General features: G+C 38.1%; 1 pseudogene; it reads left to right on the plus strand.

The window, feature by feature from the left end:
- Positions 1-8,874: 8,874 nt before the first annotated feature.
- Positions 8,875-9,360, plus strand: LOC114110126 (large ribosomal subunit protein eL21-like; annotated as a pseudogene).
- The last annotated feature ends 10,493 nt before the right edge of the window (positions 9,361-19,853 follow it).

Genomic DNA, 19,853 nt, shown 5'->3' on the forward strand with positions numbered 1-19,853 from the left:
GTTTTCTGAGTACAAGTCTTTTACCTTCTGAGTCAGATATACTTCTAGGTACTTATTGTAAGAGCTTAGATATGTGATATATTACATTCTTTAATTTCTCTGCTTATGATATAATCAATTGTTCACTCTTATTGATAAGATCATCTGTGTAATTGTCCTCTCTTAAAACAAAAGTAAATACTGTATAGGCGCAGAGGGAACATATTTTTTCAATAATATATTCAGCAAGTGCAATGTAAATCAAGATTCACAGCAAGAGGAAAAATATCTGTAAACATCAGAGTAAAAATGATTATTTATGAAGAATTACCAAGTAATTCATGACATTTCCCTTTAAGTTTCCAAAAATTAGAGTATTTAAATTTCACTAAGAAAGTTAAATAAGACGCAAAATGTGAAATAAAAATATCCTGAACCCAACCAGTTAGGAGGCAGTTCAATTTAATGAAGAAGCGTGTGTTTTTAGAAAAAAATAATTAAACAAGTTTTCCCCTTTAAGTTCTTACACAAATTATTTAACTACTGACCTCAAGTTTTCTAATCTACAACATGGGGATAACTTCTTCCTGGGTTTAGGGAAGAATAAAAATATGTGCACAAAGCTGCTAGTACATAGTAATTGCCCAATAAATAAATTTCCTTTTCCCTAAAATGCCCTAAAGTTATGGTGAATATGTAACCTAATTTGACAAATATTTATTTGACCATGAATATATGTAAAGCAATGCATTCAATGTTTTTCATATTATAAGGATTAAACTGCTATAAATCATGCCTTTAAGATTTTTGCATTGAGATAAAGATGGCACATTTATAGTTCTGCGATTTCATATAAAAGTTCAAACAAGTTCTAGAAGTTGACTCATTCTGCCACTATCAGCCTTTTTATAGCTTCCGGGCTTGTATTATAGAGATGAGAAAAACAAACAACATTTCTCAGACTCAGCTTCAGCGACAGTTACAGTACAGCAGATGACTTAAGTTTCTACCAATAATTCACACACCACCATCATTTGGATGCAAAAATTACCAAGCTGAAGTAATTAGTATTTGCTGATAATCATGATTGGAGAAGGAAATGGCAACCCACTCCAGGACTCTTGCCTGGAAAATTCCATGGATGGAGGAACCTCGTAGGCTACAGTCCACGGGGTCGCAAACAGTCAGATCATGGTAAGGCTCTTTAGATACTGAAAGACATCTAGTATATCTGGGATGACTACAGTTGAGTCCTAGAATCTATTTATCCTATCATAGATGAGGTTGGAAGTGACTGCAGCCACAGTCGAGTATTGTTCTTGACTTCCCTATTTCCAGCTGCTTATTTTTCTTGGCCCATTTTAGGATTCTGTAAGCTATTTAACATCCTTTAATATGAGATCTAATGTTGTCTGTCATCCACAGGTAAGAAGCCTGACAAATACAAAAACAGTGTGTTTTATTGTTCCTTGCCTTTACTTAAAGCTGTTAGGTAATTACACATGTGCTATGGACATTCAGAGGAAGCCAGTATGAATTACTGTGCAATTTCACGTTCCCTTGTTTTCTAGATTCAGTATATTCTCCATGATATGGAATGTGGAGAGACTAAATTAGGTACAAAGGTACAATTGCCAAACAATATTCAGTGGTAAAAAGCAGAAAATGGTCCTATGGAACATTTTCAGAGTACGAGCGGGAAGAGAATATTATCACTGGAAGAGCTTTGAAGTACACTCCTCTTAATGCTGAGACTCAGAACCAGGGTTATGACTGAGAAATTCAAAGATAAACAGAAAAAGATGTAGAAGAAGTAGAAAAGCATATCCAAACCTGATTTCAAACATTAGCTGCACCACACTTACTATCTGGTCATCCTTAGGAAAGACAGCTTGCCTTTCTGGACCTCAGTTTCATCATCTTTAAAACTAAGATAATGATGATGGTAATAAGGCCTATATTTGATTAAATGTAATAATATATATAAAGTATTTTTTACAAAGGCTGCCAAGTTTTATCATCTCATTATTATTCTTATGACCACAAATTTTTAATAACTATTGCTATTCAAGGTACACAGATAGGTATAAAAACTGAAATTATTTTCCATCACAGGTACTTTTTTTTTAACTATAAATTGCTATTTATTTATTTATTTGTTATTTTTACATGCTTTATTTTTTAAATTTTTTTAAATTGGAAGCTAATTACTTTACAATTTTGTGGTTGTTTTTGCCATACATTGACATGAATCAGTCATGGGTGTACATGTGCCCCCCTGTCCCAAACCTCCCAACCACCGTCCTGCCCATCCTATCCCTCTGGGTTGTCCCAGTGCACAAACTTTGAATGCCCTGTTTCATGCAGGAAATGGAAGCTAATTACAATATTGTAGTGGTTTTGGCCATACATTCACATGAATCACCCATGGGTATACATGTATCCCCATCCTGAACCCCCCTCCTTCTTCCCTCCCCATCCCATCCCTCAGGGTCATCCGAATGCACCAGCCCAGAGCACCCTGTCTCATGCACTGAACCTGGATTGGTGCTCTATTTCACATATGATAATATACTTGTTTCAATGCTATTCTCTCAAATCATCCCACCCTCACCTTCTCCCACAGAGCCCAAAAGTCTGTTCTTTACATCTGTGTCTCTTTTGCTATCTCGAATATAGGGTCATCATTACCATCTTTCTAAATTCAATATATATGCATTAATATACTGTATTGGTGTTTTTCTTTCTGACTTACTTTACTCTGTATAATAGGCTCCAGTTTCATCCACCTCACTACAACTGATTCAAATGTATTATTTTTCAAGTTGAGTAATATTCCATTGTCTATATATACAGCAGCTTTCTTATCCATTCAGCTGCTGATGGACATCTAGGTTGCTTCCATGCCCTAGCAATTGCAAACAGTGCTGCAGTGAACACTGGGGTACATGTGTCTCTTTCAGTTCTGGTTTCCTCAGTGTATATGCCCAGCATGGGGATTGCTGAGTTGTATGACAATTCTATTTCCAGTTTTTTAAGGAATCTCCATGCTTAGTGGCTGTACTAGTTTGCATTCCCACCAACAGTGTAAGAGGGTTCCCTTTTCTCCACACCAGCATTTATTGTTTGTAGGCTTTTTGATGGCAGCCATTCTGACCAGTATGAGATGGTACCTTATTGTGGTTTTGATTTGCATTTCTCTGATAATGAGTGATGTTGGGCATCTTTTCATGTGTTTGTTAGCCATCTGGATGCCTTCTTTGGAGAAATGTCTATTTAGTTCTTTGGCATATTTTTTGATTGGGCCATTATTTTTCTGGTATTGCTCTGCATGAGCTGCTTGTATATTTTTGAGATTAATTCTTTGTCAGTTGCTTTGTTTGCTATTATTTTCTCCCATTCTGAAGGCTGTATTTTCATCTTGCTTATAGTTTCCTTTATTGTGCAAAAGCTTTTAAGTTTAAGTAGGTCCCATTTGTTTATTTTTGCTTTTATTTCTATTACTCTGGGAAGTGGGTCATAGAGGATCTTGCTGTGATTTATGACAGAGAGTGTTCTGCCTATGTTTTCCTCTAGGAGTTTTATAGTTTCTGGTCCTTTATTTAGATATTTACTCCACTTTGAGTTTATTTTTGTGTATGGTGTTAGGAAGTGTTCTAGTTTCTTTCTATTACAGCTGGTTGACCTTTCCCAGCACCACTTGTTAAACAGATTGCTTTTTCTCCATTGTATATTCTTGCCTCCTTTGTCAAAGGTAAGGTGTCCATATGTGCATGGATTTATCTCTGGGCTTTCTACTTTGTTTCACTCATCTGTATTTCTGTTTTTCCAGCGCCATATTGTCTTAGTGACTGTAGCTTTGTAGTATAGCCTGAAGTCAGACAGGTTGATTTCTCCAGTTCCATTCTTCTTTCTCAAGATTGCTTTGGCTATTTGAGGTATTTTTGTGTTTCCATACAAATTGTGAAATTATTTATTTTAGTTCTGTGCAAAATATTGTTGGTAGCTTGGCAAGGATTGCACTGAATCTATAGGTTGCTTTGAGAGGTATACTCATTTTCACTATATTGATTCTTCTGATCCATGAACCTGGTATATTTCTCCATCTATCTGCATCATCTTTGATTTCTTTCATCCGTGTTTTATAGTTTTCTATATATATGTTTTCTGTTTCTTTAGGTAAATTTATTCCTAAGTATTTTATTTTTTTCATTGCAATGGTGAATGGGATTGTTTCCTTAATTTCTCTGTTTTTTCATTATTAGTGTATAGGAATGCAAAGGATTTCTGTTTATTAATTTTATATCCTGAAACTTTACTATATTCATTAATTATATCTAGTAATTTTCTGGTGGTGTCTTTAGGGTTTTCTATGTAGAGGATCATGTCATTTTCAAACTTCAAGAAAAGTTTTACTTCTTCTTTTCCAAACTGGATTCCTTTTATTTTTTTCTTCTCTGATTGCTGTGGCTAAAACTTCCAAACCTATGTTGAATAGTATGGTAAGAGTAGGCGGCCTTGTCTTGTTCCTGACTTTAGAGGAAATGCTTTCAATTTTCTGCCATTGAGGATGATGTTTGCTGTGGACTTATCATATATGGCTTTTATTGTGTTGAGGTATGTTCCTTCTATGCCTGCTTTCTGGAAAGTCTTTGCTATAAATGGGTGTTGAATTTTATCAAAGGCTTTCTCTGTATCTATTGAGATAATCATAAACCAACTTTTCTATTTACTAGCTGTGTGCTTTGTGGCAAGTTAATTTCTGTGGTTCAATTGCCTATAAAGTGGGAATAATGATAATACCAATGTAAAGTCTATAGTGAGAAAACACAAATAAAAATACCAGCACACAGTTCCAACTCAACAGCATTAGCTATTAAGATCATTTCATGATCTTCCGTACAACAGACATATACATTATCTCCTCAGTTGTCTTAACTTGTGAAGTGGATATTATTGTCCTTGTTTACTAATTATCAGAAACAGACTTTCAGCAAGTATAAATTATTTGCACAGGGTCACTCATTCAGTAAGAGGGAATATATGATTTAAATCCAGTTCTCTAAATCCTCTTTGCACTCTAACCCAATGCAAATAATTATAATACTTTTAGATGGGATAAATACAGACCTGATTTTCTGCCTAGAAATCAAAGTTAATAGGCTCAACCTAAAATATTTTTAAAATCTAACTTTTTTGAATTATCCACTGCCCAAGAGTCTAATCACACCATCTTTACCTCACATTTTCCTTAGAAATCTCATTTAATCTTTATTACAGCTCTTTGAGTTAGGTGCAATTGGTATTATTTTACAGATAAGATAATGCAGTTTTATAAGGGATTATCTACAATCACATAGCAGGCAATGATGGAGTAAGAATATGCATGTTTGCAAAGCTAACATTCTTTCCAATCCACAGTGACACTTCAAGAGAGAAGCTGATAACTTATATACAGAGAATGGTGTAACAGAAGGCTATCAAGGTGGGATGGGCTTCTCAGGTGGCGCTAGTGGTAAAAAACCTGCCTGCCAATGCAGGAGACATAAGAGATGTGGTTTCGACCCCTGGGTTGGGAAGATACCCTGGAGGAGGCAATGGAAACCCACTGCAGTATTCTCGCCTGGAAAATCCCATGGACAGAGGAGCCTGGCAGGCTGCAGTCCATAGGGTCACAAGGAGTCAGACATGACTGAAGCAACAGACAGCACATCAAGGTGGGAAACCAACAAAGAGTCTACAGTGTGAAAACTCAGTTTGGCAATAAGCCAGAAACCCAGAGTTTTAAAAGATTAACTTCCTTGTACAACAGAACCCCAGACAACATGGTAAAGCAATTATGCTCCAATTAAAAAAACAAAGTAGCACTTGTACAGAAACAAGTTCTTAATAAGTCAGCAGGCTTTTCAATGTGATAGAGATTCCTGAGACTCCTCCTTGCCTAAAGCCAAAACTGTCCCTAGAAGCTTGGGAAAACTTTTAAAAGGGTTGTAGATAATGGTTCAAAATGTTGTGGGAGTGTAGAGAGGCACACAGTTGTATCAGATCATCGGCAGGTCATTTGTGGACTCACAGCTTCTTCCAATTCTGTTATTCCAATTGTTTTAGTATTCCTAATTCCCTAGGGATTGGGGAAGTGGCCTGCAATATACCCATTACTACATCAAGTGTTGCCAGGGAGACATACATAGAATAAAAACTGAGGACATTCATAGAATAAAATAGAGCCTCTGTTCCATGGAATGTTAAACCCAATGTGAGAAAAAGACTACACATATGAAATGATCAGACATGAAAAATATAGTTAAGGTACAAAAGTTTATAGAACAGATTATAAGCCTCTGGAGAACCAGATCAACAACCAACCAGATTGTTCTATAACTGCTAGGCATGTTGAAAGGTTTTAAACAAATGATTGAGAAAATCATATTAATATTTCAAATAATTAAAACCAACTTTAACTTAAAAGTTATGTAGTTTGTTTTAAAGTTGAGTTCAAATATTATGATGACATTTTTGGCTTTGATGTGACCGTCCATTTTAAAACAGAAAAAGAACATAAACCTTTGAAATAAAATTCAATATTTCTCATTATTATTACTATTAAGTTTTCACTTTTCACTTATTTTCTTTGCAGTCACGAGGGTATGCTAAGCTGCTTCAGTCCTGTCCAACTCTTTGTGACCCCATGGACTGAAGCCCACCAGGCTCCTCTGTCCGTGGGATTCTCGAGGCAAGAATACTGGAGTGGGTTGCCTTGCCCTTTTTCCAGGAGATCTTCCTGACCCAGGGATCAAACCCACATCTCATGTCTCTTGCATTGGCAGGCAGGTTTTAAAGATGATGCTATTAATTAGTTTTCAAAACACTTTCATACATTAACTTAATGCTTTTTTTTTTACTAAAACCTTGAACTTGGGTAAGATACCCAACCTTGAGAATCCCTTGGGCTGCAAGGAGATCCAACCAGTCCATCCTAAAGGAAATCAGTCTTGAATATTCATTGGAAGGACTGATGCTGAAGCTGAAACTTTAATACTTTGGCCACCTGATGAGAAGAACTGACTCATTGGAAAAGACCCTGATGCTGGGAAAGATTGAAGGCAGGAGGAGAAGGGGACAACAGAGGATGAGATTGTTGGATGGCATCATTGACTTAATGGACATGAGTGCTGGTGATGGACAGGGAAGCCTGGCATGCAGCAGTCCATGGGGTCGCAAAGAGTCAGACATGACTAAGCAACTAAACTGAGTGACCCAACCCCTCAGGATTAGGTTGCCTATCATACTCTGAACAAAAGGGGTTAACAATAAAAGGTAGACATTATTGTGGATATTAACTATGTCATACAGAATAAAGTTCTCATCTCTCACATGGTAAGTAAACAATAGCTGACTCTAAATCTGAATTCTCAGTACTCCATTGTTGGAGCTGAGGCTTTAATTGGCTCAGTCTCCTGACTTCTTTTCCAGAACCCCTTTCTCTACAGCACACTTGTCTGACAGTCATATACCAAGAAAGAACTGCTCCTCAAACAGCTGCTCAGCATAAGTCGGGATGCCCCAGTGCAAGTGTAAAGAAGGAACAGGCAAAAAATGCTTAAAACTCTTTTCTGACTTTCAGACTCAGGTGGGATATTAAACTATTTTACTTTGCATTTATTTGATTGCTAAGATAGTTGGTCATTTTTCAAAAAGTTACTAATCATTTGTACTTCCTATTTGGGGGATTATTGGGGTTAGCTTTTTAGTTGTGAAGGGAGCACCATAATTTAATAACAGTACTAAACAGAAGCGCTTCAAGGAACGTCATAAAAATAAATTCATGAAAGATGCTTGGGATTTGAACATGCACAGAAGACAGTGCAAAATATAGTTTTATTTTTCCTTTCCTATTCTTTGCTTTCATCATATCTGACTTGCATAGTTTCCTTATTTCCACTTCTCTTTTTTTCCACAGGTAACTAGCCTGTCTTCTATTTGTAGGCTAATATTTTTTGGACTTTATTAAGATGCATTGTAATTGCAGTCTCCTTAATTGCTGCCTAATTGGTTCCTTCCTCCCCTTGGTGTATTTTTCATGCATTATTAAATTCCAACTGGCTTTCCGGAACTCATTTCGCATTCCTTCCAGACAGCTCTTCCAAAGTGAAGCTGTGTGTCTCTTCATCTCTTGGTCACCCAGGAAAGAGCACTGGGGGAATTGAGAGCATCACTGGAAACTGCATGCTTCCTGCTATAACAATGACAGCAAGAGCATCTGATATCCCAGTCCTTCACTGCCAGTCACAAGTACCCTAACCAGTAGCAACTCATTCAGCCAGTTTCTTAAAGCAGGTGCAATTATTCCCATTCATCAAAAGAGGCATCTAAGGATCAAGGAGGTTAAATATCTTTCCCAGAGTCAAAAAGCTGTTTGGGGACTCACACCTATGTCTCCAAAGTCCTGTGCTCATCCCACCATCACCAGCTGTTTGTATACAAAACCAAGTGGCAGGCCTATACCCAATGAACCTCATCAGCTCCTCTACATATTGCTCAAGAACTATTTTTCTTTTCTATCTATGAAGTCTTTCAACAGGGAAAATGGATCATAGAAAGATGAAGTCATTTGAAGTCAGAAGGTCTGATTTTTAGTCTAACCAGCTGCAAAAGCTACTAAACACAGTTGCTCTTCAGTTCCCCCGTCTGTAAAGCTACTTCTTGGATTTATTATGTCTCCAATGTGTGTGAGTTGTATTTATAAAAACAGTACTGCTATATGACTTATAAGGGTCAGTGCTAATCTGGGTTTTATTAATCTCCAAGTATCTTAAAATAGAGTGCCAGCAGACTCTTTAAAGACGTAATGCCTGAAGTTTTTCAGCTGGAACCGCCATCTTCCAGTAATTCACCAAAATGACCAACACAAAGGGAAAGAGGAGGGGCACCCACTACATGTTCCCTAGGCCTTTTAGAAAACATGGAGCTGTTCCTTTGGCCACATACATGCAAACCTACAAGAAGGGTGATATTGTAGATATCAAGGGAATGGGTACTGTTCAAAAAGGAATGCCCCACAAATGTTATCATGGCAAACCTGGGAGAGTCGACAGTGTTACCCAGCATGCTGTTGGCATCATTGTAAACAAACAAGTTAAGGGCAAGATGCTTGCCAAAAGAATTAATGTGCCTATCAAGCATATTAAGCACTCTAAGAGCCAAGATAGCTTCCTGAAATGTGTGAAGGAAGATGATCAGAAATAGAAGAAAGCCAAAGAGAAAGGGACTTGGGTTCAGCTGAAGCGCCAGCCTGCTCCACCCAGAGAAGCACACTTCGTGAGGACCAATGGAAAGGAACCCGAACTGTTGGAGCCCATGCCCTGTGAATGCATAGCATGATGGGTGCAAAAATAAAGACCTGGACTATACAAATGTTTCTCTTAATTGAGCAGAGGTGTTCTGTCCAAGTTCAGTGGGTGATGTCTTTCCAAATTTAGTGTTTTTCTTCCTGAAAAATATAAGATAGTTTGTTGTTCAGTATGCTCCACTTTTTAATAAACTGCCAGATATTATTTATAAAAAAAAGACTTAATACCTGAAATACTTTCCCCCAAAAATGGTAGAATTAATAAACTAATAAGAATCTCAAACCAGCCAATATACAATCAAGATCCATTCTGGAACTCTGGGGAATTTCAAATTCTAAGGCCACTTATTGTTTACTGTACTCATATATATACAGGGGGTTGCTAGGTGGCCCAGTGGTAAGGAATCTGCATTCCAACGCAGGAGACCCGGTTCAATCCCGGTAGGGAAGATCCCCTGGAGAAAGAAATGGCAACCCACTCCAGTATTCTGCCTGAGAAATCCCAAGGACAGACGAGCCTGGCAGGCTACATTCCATGGAGTCACAAAAAAGTTTGACATGACTTAGTGACTAAACAACAACAATTCATATATACATTAGTATATATTACATGAATAAGTCCAAAATGTCACTAAACTTGTAGTTCATAATTAACAATGGAATTTTAAAACTGCTTCAAAACAAATCTGAATCTATTAGGAATTCTTAGTTTTGCCAAGTCATGAATTTGAATTGCACATCTGCTCACCCAACTGTCAGAACAAATTACTTAGGTGGTATGTCTAACCCCATCCTCATCTAAAATCAACTTTTTTGCATATGTAAATAAGAGCTTCTTTATAAAGAAAACCACATTCTAAACTGGTATTGAAAAATTTACAATTATCTAAGAATATATCTGGTGCAAATGTAGAGTTCCACTTATTGAGTAAATTTTACCACTGCCTTTTGCATGAAATGGAATAGAAAAGAAATAGGAAGCTATACCAAGACTAACAAATATGGAGGATCCATACAGATATGCTACAAAATTTCTTATTAGGAAGGTTAGTGGTAGTGATAGTAAGAATAACGATCCCCCTAGAAGAAAGAAAAATATATTAGAGGTTCGAATGTAAATATGCCTCTTAGTATTGAAATTCATTCAATTATCTACCACCTTCCATGCTTCTCCATGTCTCTTGTTGATAAGATTCTCTCTCTCTACATTCTCCATTTATTTCTCTAAATACCATTTTTTCACTGTTTAAAAAAATGTTCTGAATTCATCCTTCGTTACAGGCATTATACCTATTTCACCATTAACTTCCTAGTTAACCTTCTGGATCCAGCTAATCTGAGTACTTAAACTTTGTGTTCTCCAGAGAAAATGACTGAATCAATTCCTATCAAACCAACATGGGCTTAAGAGGGATTTGGTACACTCCTGATTACCCATGGCCATTTCCAGATCATTGTTATTCCACCTTTCAATCAAACTCATGGTCATTTGAAACTAATGACACCTCCCCTCATCCTACACTCACCATCAACTTACACTATCTTAAGAATTCCTTAATTCGATGAAGTCTCTAGATTATTTGGTGCAGTTTTTTCTTTCTACCCTAATTAGTGCTTTCATCCTTGGAGATAAAATTAAAGTAACTGGGTCAAAAAAGCTTCAGCTTTACCCTTAAGCCTCCTTCATCCCTATATATTCATCTCTTCTGAACTTCAGCTGCTAATGCAGAGGGACATGCAATAAATAATATCATCTGTAGATCTGTTCCATCTTAGAAGCCAAACTGTTTTGTTACTGTGAAGTAACTGTGAGAATGACTTCCTAGCCTCCCATCTCTCTCACCCTCATTTCCTTTCCCCTACACTTTCAAAGGATGAGATCTGATAGACAGCGTGCCTGAAAAACTATGTTTGGAGGTTCGTAACATGGCAGAAAGTGAAGAGGAACTAAAAAGCCTCTTGATGAAAGTGAAAGAGGAAAGCGAAAAAATTGGCTTAAAGCTCAACATTCAGAAAATGAAGATCATGCCATCCGGTGCCATCACTTCATGGGAAACAGATGGGGAAACAGTGGAAACAGTGTCAGACTTTATTTGGCAGGGGGGGGGGGCTCCAAAATCACTGCAGATGGTGACTGCAGCCATGAAATTAAAAGATGCTTACTCCTTGGAAGAAAAGTTATGAGCAACCTAGATAGCATATTCAAAAGCAGAGACATTATTTTGCTGACTAAGGTCCATCTAGTCAAGGCTATGGTTTTTCCAGTGGTCATGTATGGATGTGAGAGTTGGACTGTGAAGAAGGCTGAGCACCGAAGAATTGATGCTTTTGAACTGTGGTGTTGGAGAAGACTCTTGAGAGTCCCTTGGACTGCAAGGAGACCCAACCAGTCTATTCTGAAGGAGATCAGCCCTGGGATTTCTTTGGAATGATGCTAAAGCTGAAACTCCAGTACTTTGGCCAACTCATGCGAACAGTTGACTCATTGGAAAAGACTCTGATGCTGGGAGGGATTGGGGGCAGGAAGAGAAGGGGATGACAGAGGATGAGATGGCTGGATGGCATCACCGACTCGATGGACATTGAGTTTGAGTGAACTCCAGGAGTTGGTGATGGACAGGGAGGCCTGGCGTGCTGCGATTCATGGGGTCGCAAAGAGTCAGACACGACTGAGTGACTGAGATGAACTGAACTGAACACTGTACAGGAGGCAGTGATCAAAACCGTCTCCAAGAAAAAGAAATGCAAAAAAGCAAAATGGTTATCTGAGGAGGCTGACAAATAGCTGAAAAAAGAAAAGCCTTCCTTAGTAATCAATGCAAAGAAATAGAGGAAAACAATAAAATGGGAAAGACTAGAGATCTCCTCAAAAAAATTAGAGGTACCAAGGGAATATTTCATGCAAAGATGGGCACAATAAAGGACAGAAATGGTATGTACCTAACAGAAGCAGAAGATATTAAGAAGAGGTGGTAAGAACACACAGAAGAACTATATTAAAAAGATCTTAACCAGATAACCATGATCGTCTCATCACTCACCTTGGCCAGATAGCCTGGAGTTCAAAGTCAAGTGGGCCTTAGGAAGCATCACTATGAACAAACCTAGTGGAGGTGATGGAATTCCAGCTGAGCTACTTCAAATCCTAAAAGATGATGCTGTGAAAGTGCTGCACTCAATATGCCAGCAAATTTTTAAAACTCAGCAATGGCCATAGGACTGGTAAAAGTTAGTTTTCATTCCAATCCCAAAGAAAGGCAATGCCAAAAAAATATTCAAACTACCACACAATTGCACTCATTTTACATGCTAGGAAGGTCATGCTCAAAATCTTCCAAGCTAGGCTTCAACAGTATGTGAACTGAGAACTTCAGGTGTAAAAGCTGGATTTAGAAAAGGCACAGGCGCCAGAGATCAAACTGCCAACATCTGTTGGATCACAGAAAAAGCAAGGGGATTCCAGGAAAACATCAACTTCAGCTTCACTGACTATGCTAAAGCCTTTGACTGCATGGATCACAACAAACTGTGGAAAACTCTTAGAGAGACTGGAATACCAGACCACCTTACCTGCCTCCTGAGAAACTTGTATGCAGGTCAAGAAGCAACAGTTAGAACAGACATGGAACAACAGACTGGTTCCAAATTGGGAAAGGAGTACCTCAAGGCTGTATATTGTCACTCTGCTTATTAATTTTATGCAGTGTACATCATGCAAAATGCTGGACTGGATGAAGCACAAGCTGGAATCAAGACTGCCAGGAGAAATATCAATAACCTCAGATATGTAGATGACACCACCTTTATGGCAGGAAGTGAAGAACTAAAGTCTCTTGATGAAAGTGAAAGAGGACAGTGAAAAAGTTGGCTTAATGGGCAACATTCAGAAACCTAAGATCATGGCATCTGGTCCCATCACTTCATGACAAATCAATGGGGAAACAATGGAAACAGTGTCAGACTTTATTTGCGGGGGGGGGGGGGTGCTCCAAAATCACTGCAGATGGTGACTGCAGCCATGAAATTAAAAGACACTTACTCCTTGGAAGGAAAGTTATGACCAACCTAGATAGCATATTAAAAAGCAGAGACATTACTTTGCCAACAAAGGTTCATCTAGTCAAGGCTATGGTTTTCCAGTGGTCATGTATGGATGTGAGAGTTGGACTGTGAAGAAAGCTGAGTGCCGAAGAATTGATGCTTTTGAACTGTGGTGTTGGAGAAGACTCTTGAGAGTCCCTTGGACTGCAAGGATATCCAACTATTCCATCCTAAAGGAGATCAGTCCTGGGTGTTCATTGGAAGGACCGATGTTGAAGCTGAAACTCCAATTCTTTGGCCATCTGATGAGAAGAGCTGGCTCATTTGAAAAGACCCTGATGCTGAAAAAGACAGAAGGCAGGAGGAGAAGGGGACAACAGAGGATGAGATGGTTGGATGGCATCACCAACTCAATGGACATGAGTTTGGGTAAACTCTGGGAGTTGGTGATGGACAAGGAAGCCTGGCGTGCTTCAGTCCATGGGTTCACAAAGAGTCAGACACGACTGAGCGTTTGAACTGAACTGAAGACTAATTATTTGGCTCCAGCTTTGTGACTGTGATCTATGCATTATAACATTTCCTTTACATATTGGTTTTAATACTCATTGATAATCTTTGCATAAAATTGGTCTTTCCATTGGGGATTTCAAATGGCAATTTTCTCAATCATTTATTAGCAATAGTTCTACAAATTAGAATATTTTCTTTTCACTTTTCATTGCTCTATATTCCATTGGAAATAGTTTTTAATACAGTTAGTTAGGGACCTGCTAAATGTAGCTAGGGGTGATACAGAGGAATCACTTGTACCACTTACATAATGGTCTTTCCTAGTCTCCCAGTTCAAAGAGTAGTATTTATGCACAAAATCATAACTCCTAGTCCTTTCTCTGTGTCTTTACTCATGCTGGAACCCCTTCTATTGCTTTCTTTCTGTGCCCAGGTGTTATAAGATCTTATGAGAATGTGAATATGTTCCCTCAGAGTGGGGAGTAATGTAATCTGTTATGATTATCAGTGATTAGTATTTTATCATTCATTGGCAAGTAAACAGCAAGCCTTAGTTGATCAAAGTGTACAAAATGGTTAAGTTTTGACCAGAAGGAGAGAGACCATTCTGAATAACTAAAATTATAGTCAGGGTAATCACTGCAATAATAACCTTAAGATAACATTTACAAACTATGTCTATGTTCCAGATTCTGGTATAAGCACATTACAGACTTTAATTTATTGGGTTGGCCAAAAATGTGTTCAGTTAGCGAACACATTGTTCAATAAAGCTCTTGGTAAAAATGAATAATGTGTCTTTTATTTTTACTTAAAACCTAATGAACTTTCGGTCAACTCAATATTTAATCACAAAGACTCTGTGAAGTAAGTTTGATTATAATCCACAATGAAGGATGAAGACAGAGGTCCTATAACAAGCCGTAGAACTGGAAAGACGCAGACAATGGGGAGCTCTGAGCATTCAGCCACAGTCTAGGAACCCAATACCTAATCATCTAATAAAAGAAGGAACCTGAAGGCAGTAAAGATGAAAGTAACTTCTCTTTCAGCTAAATTTAACTTTTTGCCAATTTAACAAACCTGCCACTAAAGCCTAGACTGTTAGCTGAAAGAAGACTGGACAATTTGTCTCCTCAAGAGACCTCTAATAAACTGAGGTTCAGGGAGGGGACATTACTTGTCACTGAGAGCTGGATCAGTGCCAGGACCAGGACACAGCTGCAGTGAGTCCCCAGGCTTTGTACTCTGTACTTGCTACATTCTTGTACCCACTTTCCCAACTTTTGACATGTAATTTCACTGTCACGCTTCTGCAGTTCTTGTAATTAAGATTATAATTCCAATGACCAGTGTAGTATGGTAGGAAGAACAAGTCATTTAAGGCTAAGCAGACTCATATAAGTCTAAGCAGATTCATATCATAAAGCTAAGCAGACTCATGGAGAATGGCACGGCAGTCCACTCCAGTATTCTTGCCTGGAGAAACCCAAGGACAGAGGGGCCTTGTGGGCTATGGTCAATGGGGCTGCAAAGAGTCAGACATGACTGAAGCAACTTAGCACACAGACTCATATTTATCTGCCAGACACACAACCTTTTTGGATGTCCCTTTTCTCATCCAGACATAATGAGTTCCATCGGATTGTTATGAGATTTTAAGGTATCAATATGGCTAGCCCTATCCCTTCAAATCTCAAGTTTTTCAATGACATGAAAATTTTAACAACATATCCTCCAGATAATACCTAAAGTGAAGAAGAGACAGACCTGAAGCATGATACTTATTCTCTCCTGATCCCCACTTAATATCTGTTGCATCTGGGAAGACGTATGTTCCTGTCATTACCTGTATCTTATTATCCAGACTCATCTTTCGAAACGTCTTGGTGTTTATCTACCAGGAGAATTCCTTAATGCATGATACATTAATTGATGTCAAATCTGCCATCCTAGTTTTGATCTCTAAATTGCTCCTTTATTTTCTTTGGAAGAGTTTAAGAACAGTAACAAAAAGTATTCTTCCTCAATTCAATTTTGTCATGAAATAAAGTTCCACACAAAATTCTAATGTGCTGAGGAAGATGATTTGACTTAAGGAACCGAACTAGCTTCCTCTCTGCCCAGTGCTTAGATCTGAAGCAGCCCCCAACCCTGTGCCAGGCACTCATGACAGGTACCATATCACAAATCACTTGTGAACCAGTTCATCACTTTTGTTCCACTCACTTCAGCCTGTTCTCCTTCTCCAAGCTTTGGCTCTGTTTGTTCTCCTTACACTCAGCACAATCTCCCCAACTACATGTGGCCTTGCCTTCTTCTTGCCCACATTACACGTTCTGCCTTGAATGGTGGTATAGTGCCTTTGCCTGGACACTTCAACTGAAGCAGGAAAAATAATGCATTTATGTAAAATTCAACATAGATGAACTGAATTTCTTGGAGATCATTGTCCATGATACCTAGTTACAGACCCCAGTTATATTTCATTTATGCTCCTCTCTCAATTTGGAATGCCCTTCCTTTCTTTTTATTTACCTCACCAAAACTATTCATCACTGAAGATTAGGATGAATAATATCTTCTACAAAACCTTCCCCAAATTTCCCTACTCCTACAGACTGTATTAGGTAACCCACCTTTATACTTCATTAACATCATGTTCATAATTATATTATGGAATGTAACATAATTCATTGCAATTATGTTTTCATATAATTAACATAAGAGTCATCACATTTCTTACACTTGACTGTGAACTCATTCAGGATAGAGACTTATTCTTTTTCACACCCTTCCATTTCTACTACCTTACCCAGCACAAAGCAAATACTCAATTTATCAACTTGACTCAACTCTGATGAAAGGTTCATATGGAGAACTGGGACAGTAGAAAGGAGGTACATAAATACACCAAATGGAAACAGAGATTTCCAAACTACACAAAAATCTTACTTGATTGAAAAGTAAAACTTAAGAGAATCCTGGACATGTCTCATTTTCTTCATCTGTGAAACAGTTCTAGTGATGCATACCTTATACCCATGTTAATGACATTAAGTAAAACATAAGAAAACAGAGTATGTGGCACAGAGCAGGTGCTCTGTGGTAGGAAATAATTGTGAACTGTCATTCAAGCTAGAATTTCTCCTATAATTTGTATTAAAACAGAAAAAATAGAAAACAAAAGTCAATATCTTTAAAATATACAAAAGTGTTATGAGGCTATTGTATTTCCCTTTTACAGCTTTACTGGGGTATAACTGATATACAACATTATATAAGTTTAAGATATACATGATGATTTGATACATGGATATGTTGCAAAATGATTTACACACTACAGTTACTTAACACCTCCATTACTTTGCATAATTACCACGTGTGTGTGTGTGGGGGGGGGGTGTTGAAAACATTAAAGATCTACTCCCTTTTTATGGTTGAATAATATTCTGTTGTGTGTATGTATGTGTATATTACATTTTCTATATTCCTTCATCCATCAATGGACATTGAGGTTGTTTTTAACTTTTGACTATTGTGAATAATGCTGCAGTGAACATGGGTGTGCAGCTATCTTTTCAAGATCCTGATTTCACGTCCTTTGGATATTCACCCAGAAGTGGAATTGCTAGATTATATGATAGCTCTATTTTTAGCTTTTGAGAAACCCTCATACCGTTTGAAAGTTGATATTTCTTGATCACAAGTTTATTTAACATATTTTGATCACCTATTTTGTGATCAACCATTTCTATGGGTGAAACTACTACACAAATCACATGATCTAATCTGTATCCCCTCTATGAACTCCTATCCTGAGCTCCAGAATCATTCATTTATTTCCTTCCAGATATCTAAAGGCAACTTAAACCATGACTAAGAGGAAATATATCATTTTCTCTAAACTATTTCCTCCTCTAGTATTCATCTCAGTAGTAACATCAATAAATCACCGAGACCCAGACTCTTCTCATATATATCCTTTGTGTCCAATTATCTCTTAGATCTTACCTTTTTAATATTCATTAATTCCAACAAATAATTAAATTCTTGTGCAAAGAACTATATTAGGCATTAAGCCTACAGTCGTGGTCAAATAAATAAATCTTACTCTAACAGATTTTACCTTCTGGAATCTTGATAGGTGAATAAATGCATGCATATATATGCATATATACTGTCAGGGGATGAATGGTAATGAAGAAAAATAAATTAAGATTAAAGGATGGAGAAAATTGGAGAGAGTTGCTGTTTGAGCAAAGTGGCCGAAGAATGGCTCTGTGCTAAAATAACATTTGAGTGCTGTGCGCTATTAGCAGCTGGTGTCTGACTCTCTGTGACCCCATGGACTATAGCCAGCCAGGTTCCTCTGTTCCTGGGGATTCTCCAGGCAAGATTCTCCAGGGAAAGAATACTGGAGCGGGTTTCCATGCCCTCCTCCAGTGGATCTTTCCAACCCAGGGACCGAACCCAGGTCGCTCGCATTACAGGCAGATTCTTTACCATCCGACCCAACCAAGGAAGCCCAAGAATACCGGAGTTGGTAGCCTATTCCTTCTCCAGGAATCTTCTTGACCTAGGAATCGAACTGGGGTCTCCTGCATTGCAGGTGGATTCTTATCAGCTGAGCTCCCAGGGAAGACCTAACATTTGATAGGGACCTAAATGAATTGAGAAGGAAAGCCAGCATGGCTAGAACAAGTGGGTTAAAGGGAAATGGCACTCGATGAAATCAGAGGGGTGATGGTGACTAGATTATGGGAGCTTTATGAACCACGGTCAAGACTTAGAAACTTTTGTGACATTGCTGGCAGCAAGTATCCTGAGCTGACTTAAATTTTTAGAAGAATCTCTCCTGTTCTAACCTCTTTTTTGAGGCTAACTTCTATATCAAATATCCAACCTGAGAGTGAGCATCTTCACTTGAATATCTAAATAGTAATAACACACTTAACTCTTGATTTCCTATACTCCAAACTTTTTTCTTCTTCATTATTCTCTATTTCACACAAAAGCATATGGTTAATCAACACTCAACCCAGAAATCATCCTGAATCCCTATATTCTTCTCCCCCCCAACCCAGTATCAGCAAATCATGTTAATGCCACCTCCAAGATGAATCATAAATCTGAATATCTCTACTGCTTTCCTAGGTTTAAAGTCACCACAATTGCCAAAACTACCGCCTGTTACTACAGCCTCTTATCTCCCTGCTTTCTTGCCCACTTACCATCATTCTCCACACAAGAATTATTATCTTTATAAAATGTATATTGGATCACATCATGCCCTTGCTTAAAACTGTCTGGTAAGGTTTTTTGTTGAACTTAAAACCAAACTTCTCTTTGACTAACCAGGTCCTATATGACTCAATTTCAAAAAGCCCCTTTCAAATAAGGCGCTGCTATAACAAGTACTTAACAATTTGGTAGTGGTTTGGGGCTTCCTGGGTGGCTCAGATGGTAAAGAAGCCACCCACAGTGCAGAAGACCTGGGTTTGATCCCTGGGTTGGGAAGATCCCCTGAACAAGGGCATGAAAACCCACTCCAGTATTCTTGCCTGGAGAATCCCCATGGACAGAGGAGCCTGGCCTGTTATAGTCCATGGGGTAGCAAAGAGTCAGACACAACTGAGAGACTAAGTGCAGGGCATGTTTGGAATTGAGCAATGGGCAAATGGTGGGAAAATTTGGAGGAGTAAAACAGAATAAGTCTAGATTGCCCTGAATAGATTGTTGGTAGAAACACCGATTTAAAAGACTATGGCGATGAGGGCTCAGAAAAAATGAGGATAGACCATAAAGCCTGTTGAGTCTTAGGGAATAACAAAATAATCATAAATAGACTGTTCATAGATATATGAACTCTATTGCTAAGGACTTGCTAGGGACTCAGAAGGAAACTAGGGACACGTTATTAGAAATTGGAGGAAAAGGATCCTTGTTATCAACTGACAAAAAAAAAAAA

The sequence above is a fragment of the Ovis aries genome, unplaced genomic scaffold (genome assembly GCF_016772045.2).
Source record: "Ovis aries strain OAR_USU_Benz2616 breed Rambouillet unplaced genomic scaffold, ARS-UI_Ramb_v3.0 scaffold_83, whole genome shotgun sequence".
Lineage (NCBI taxonomy): Eukaryota > Metazoa > Chordata > Mammalia > Artiodactyla > Bovidae > Ovis > Ovis aries.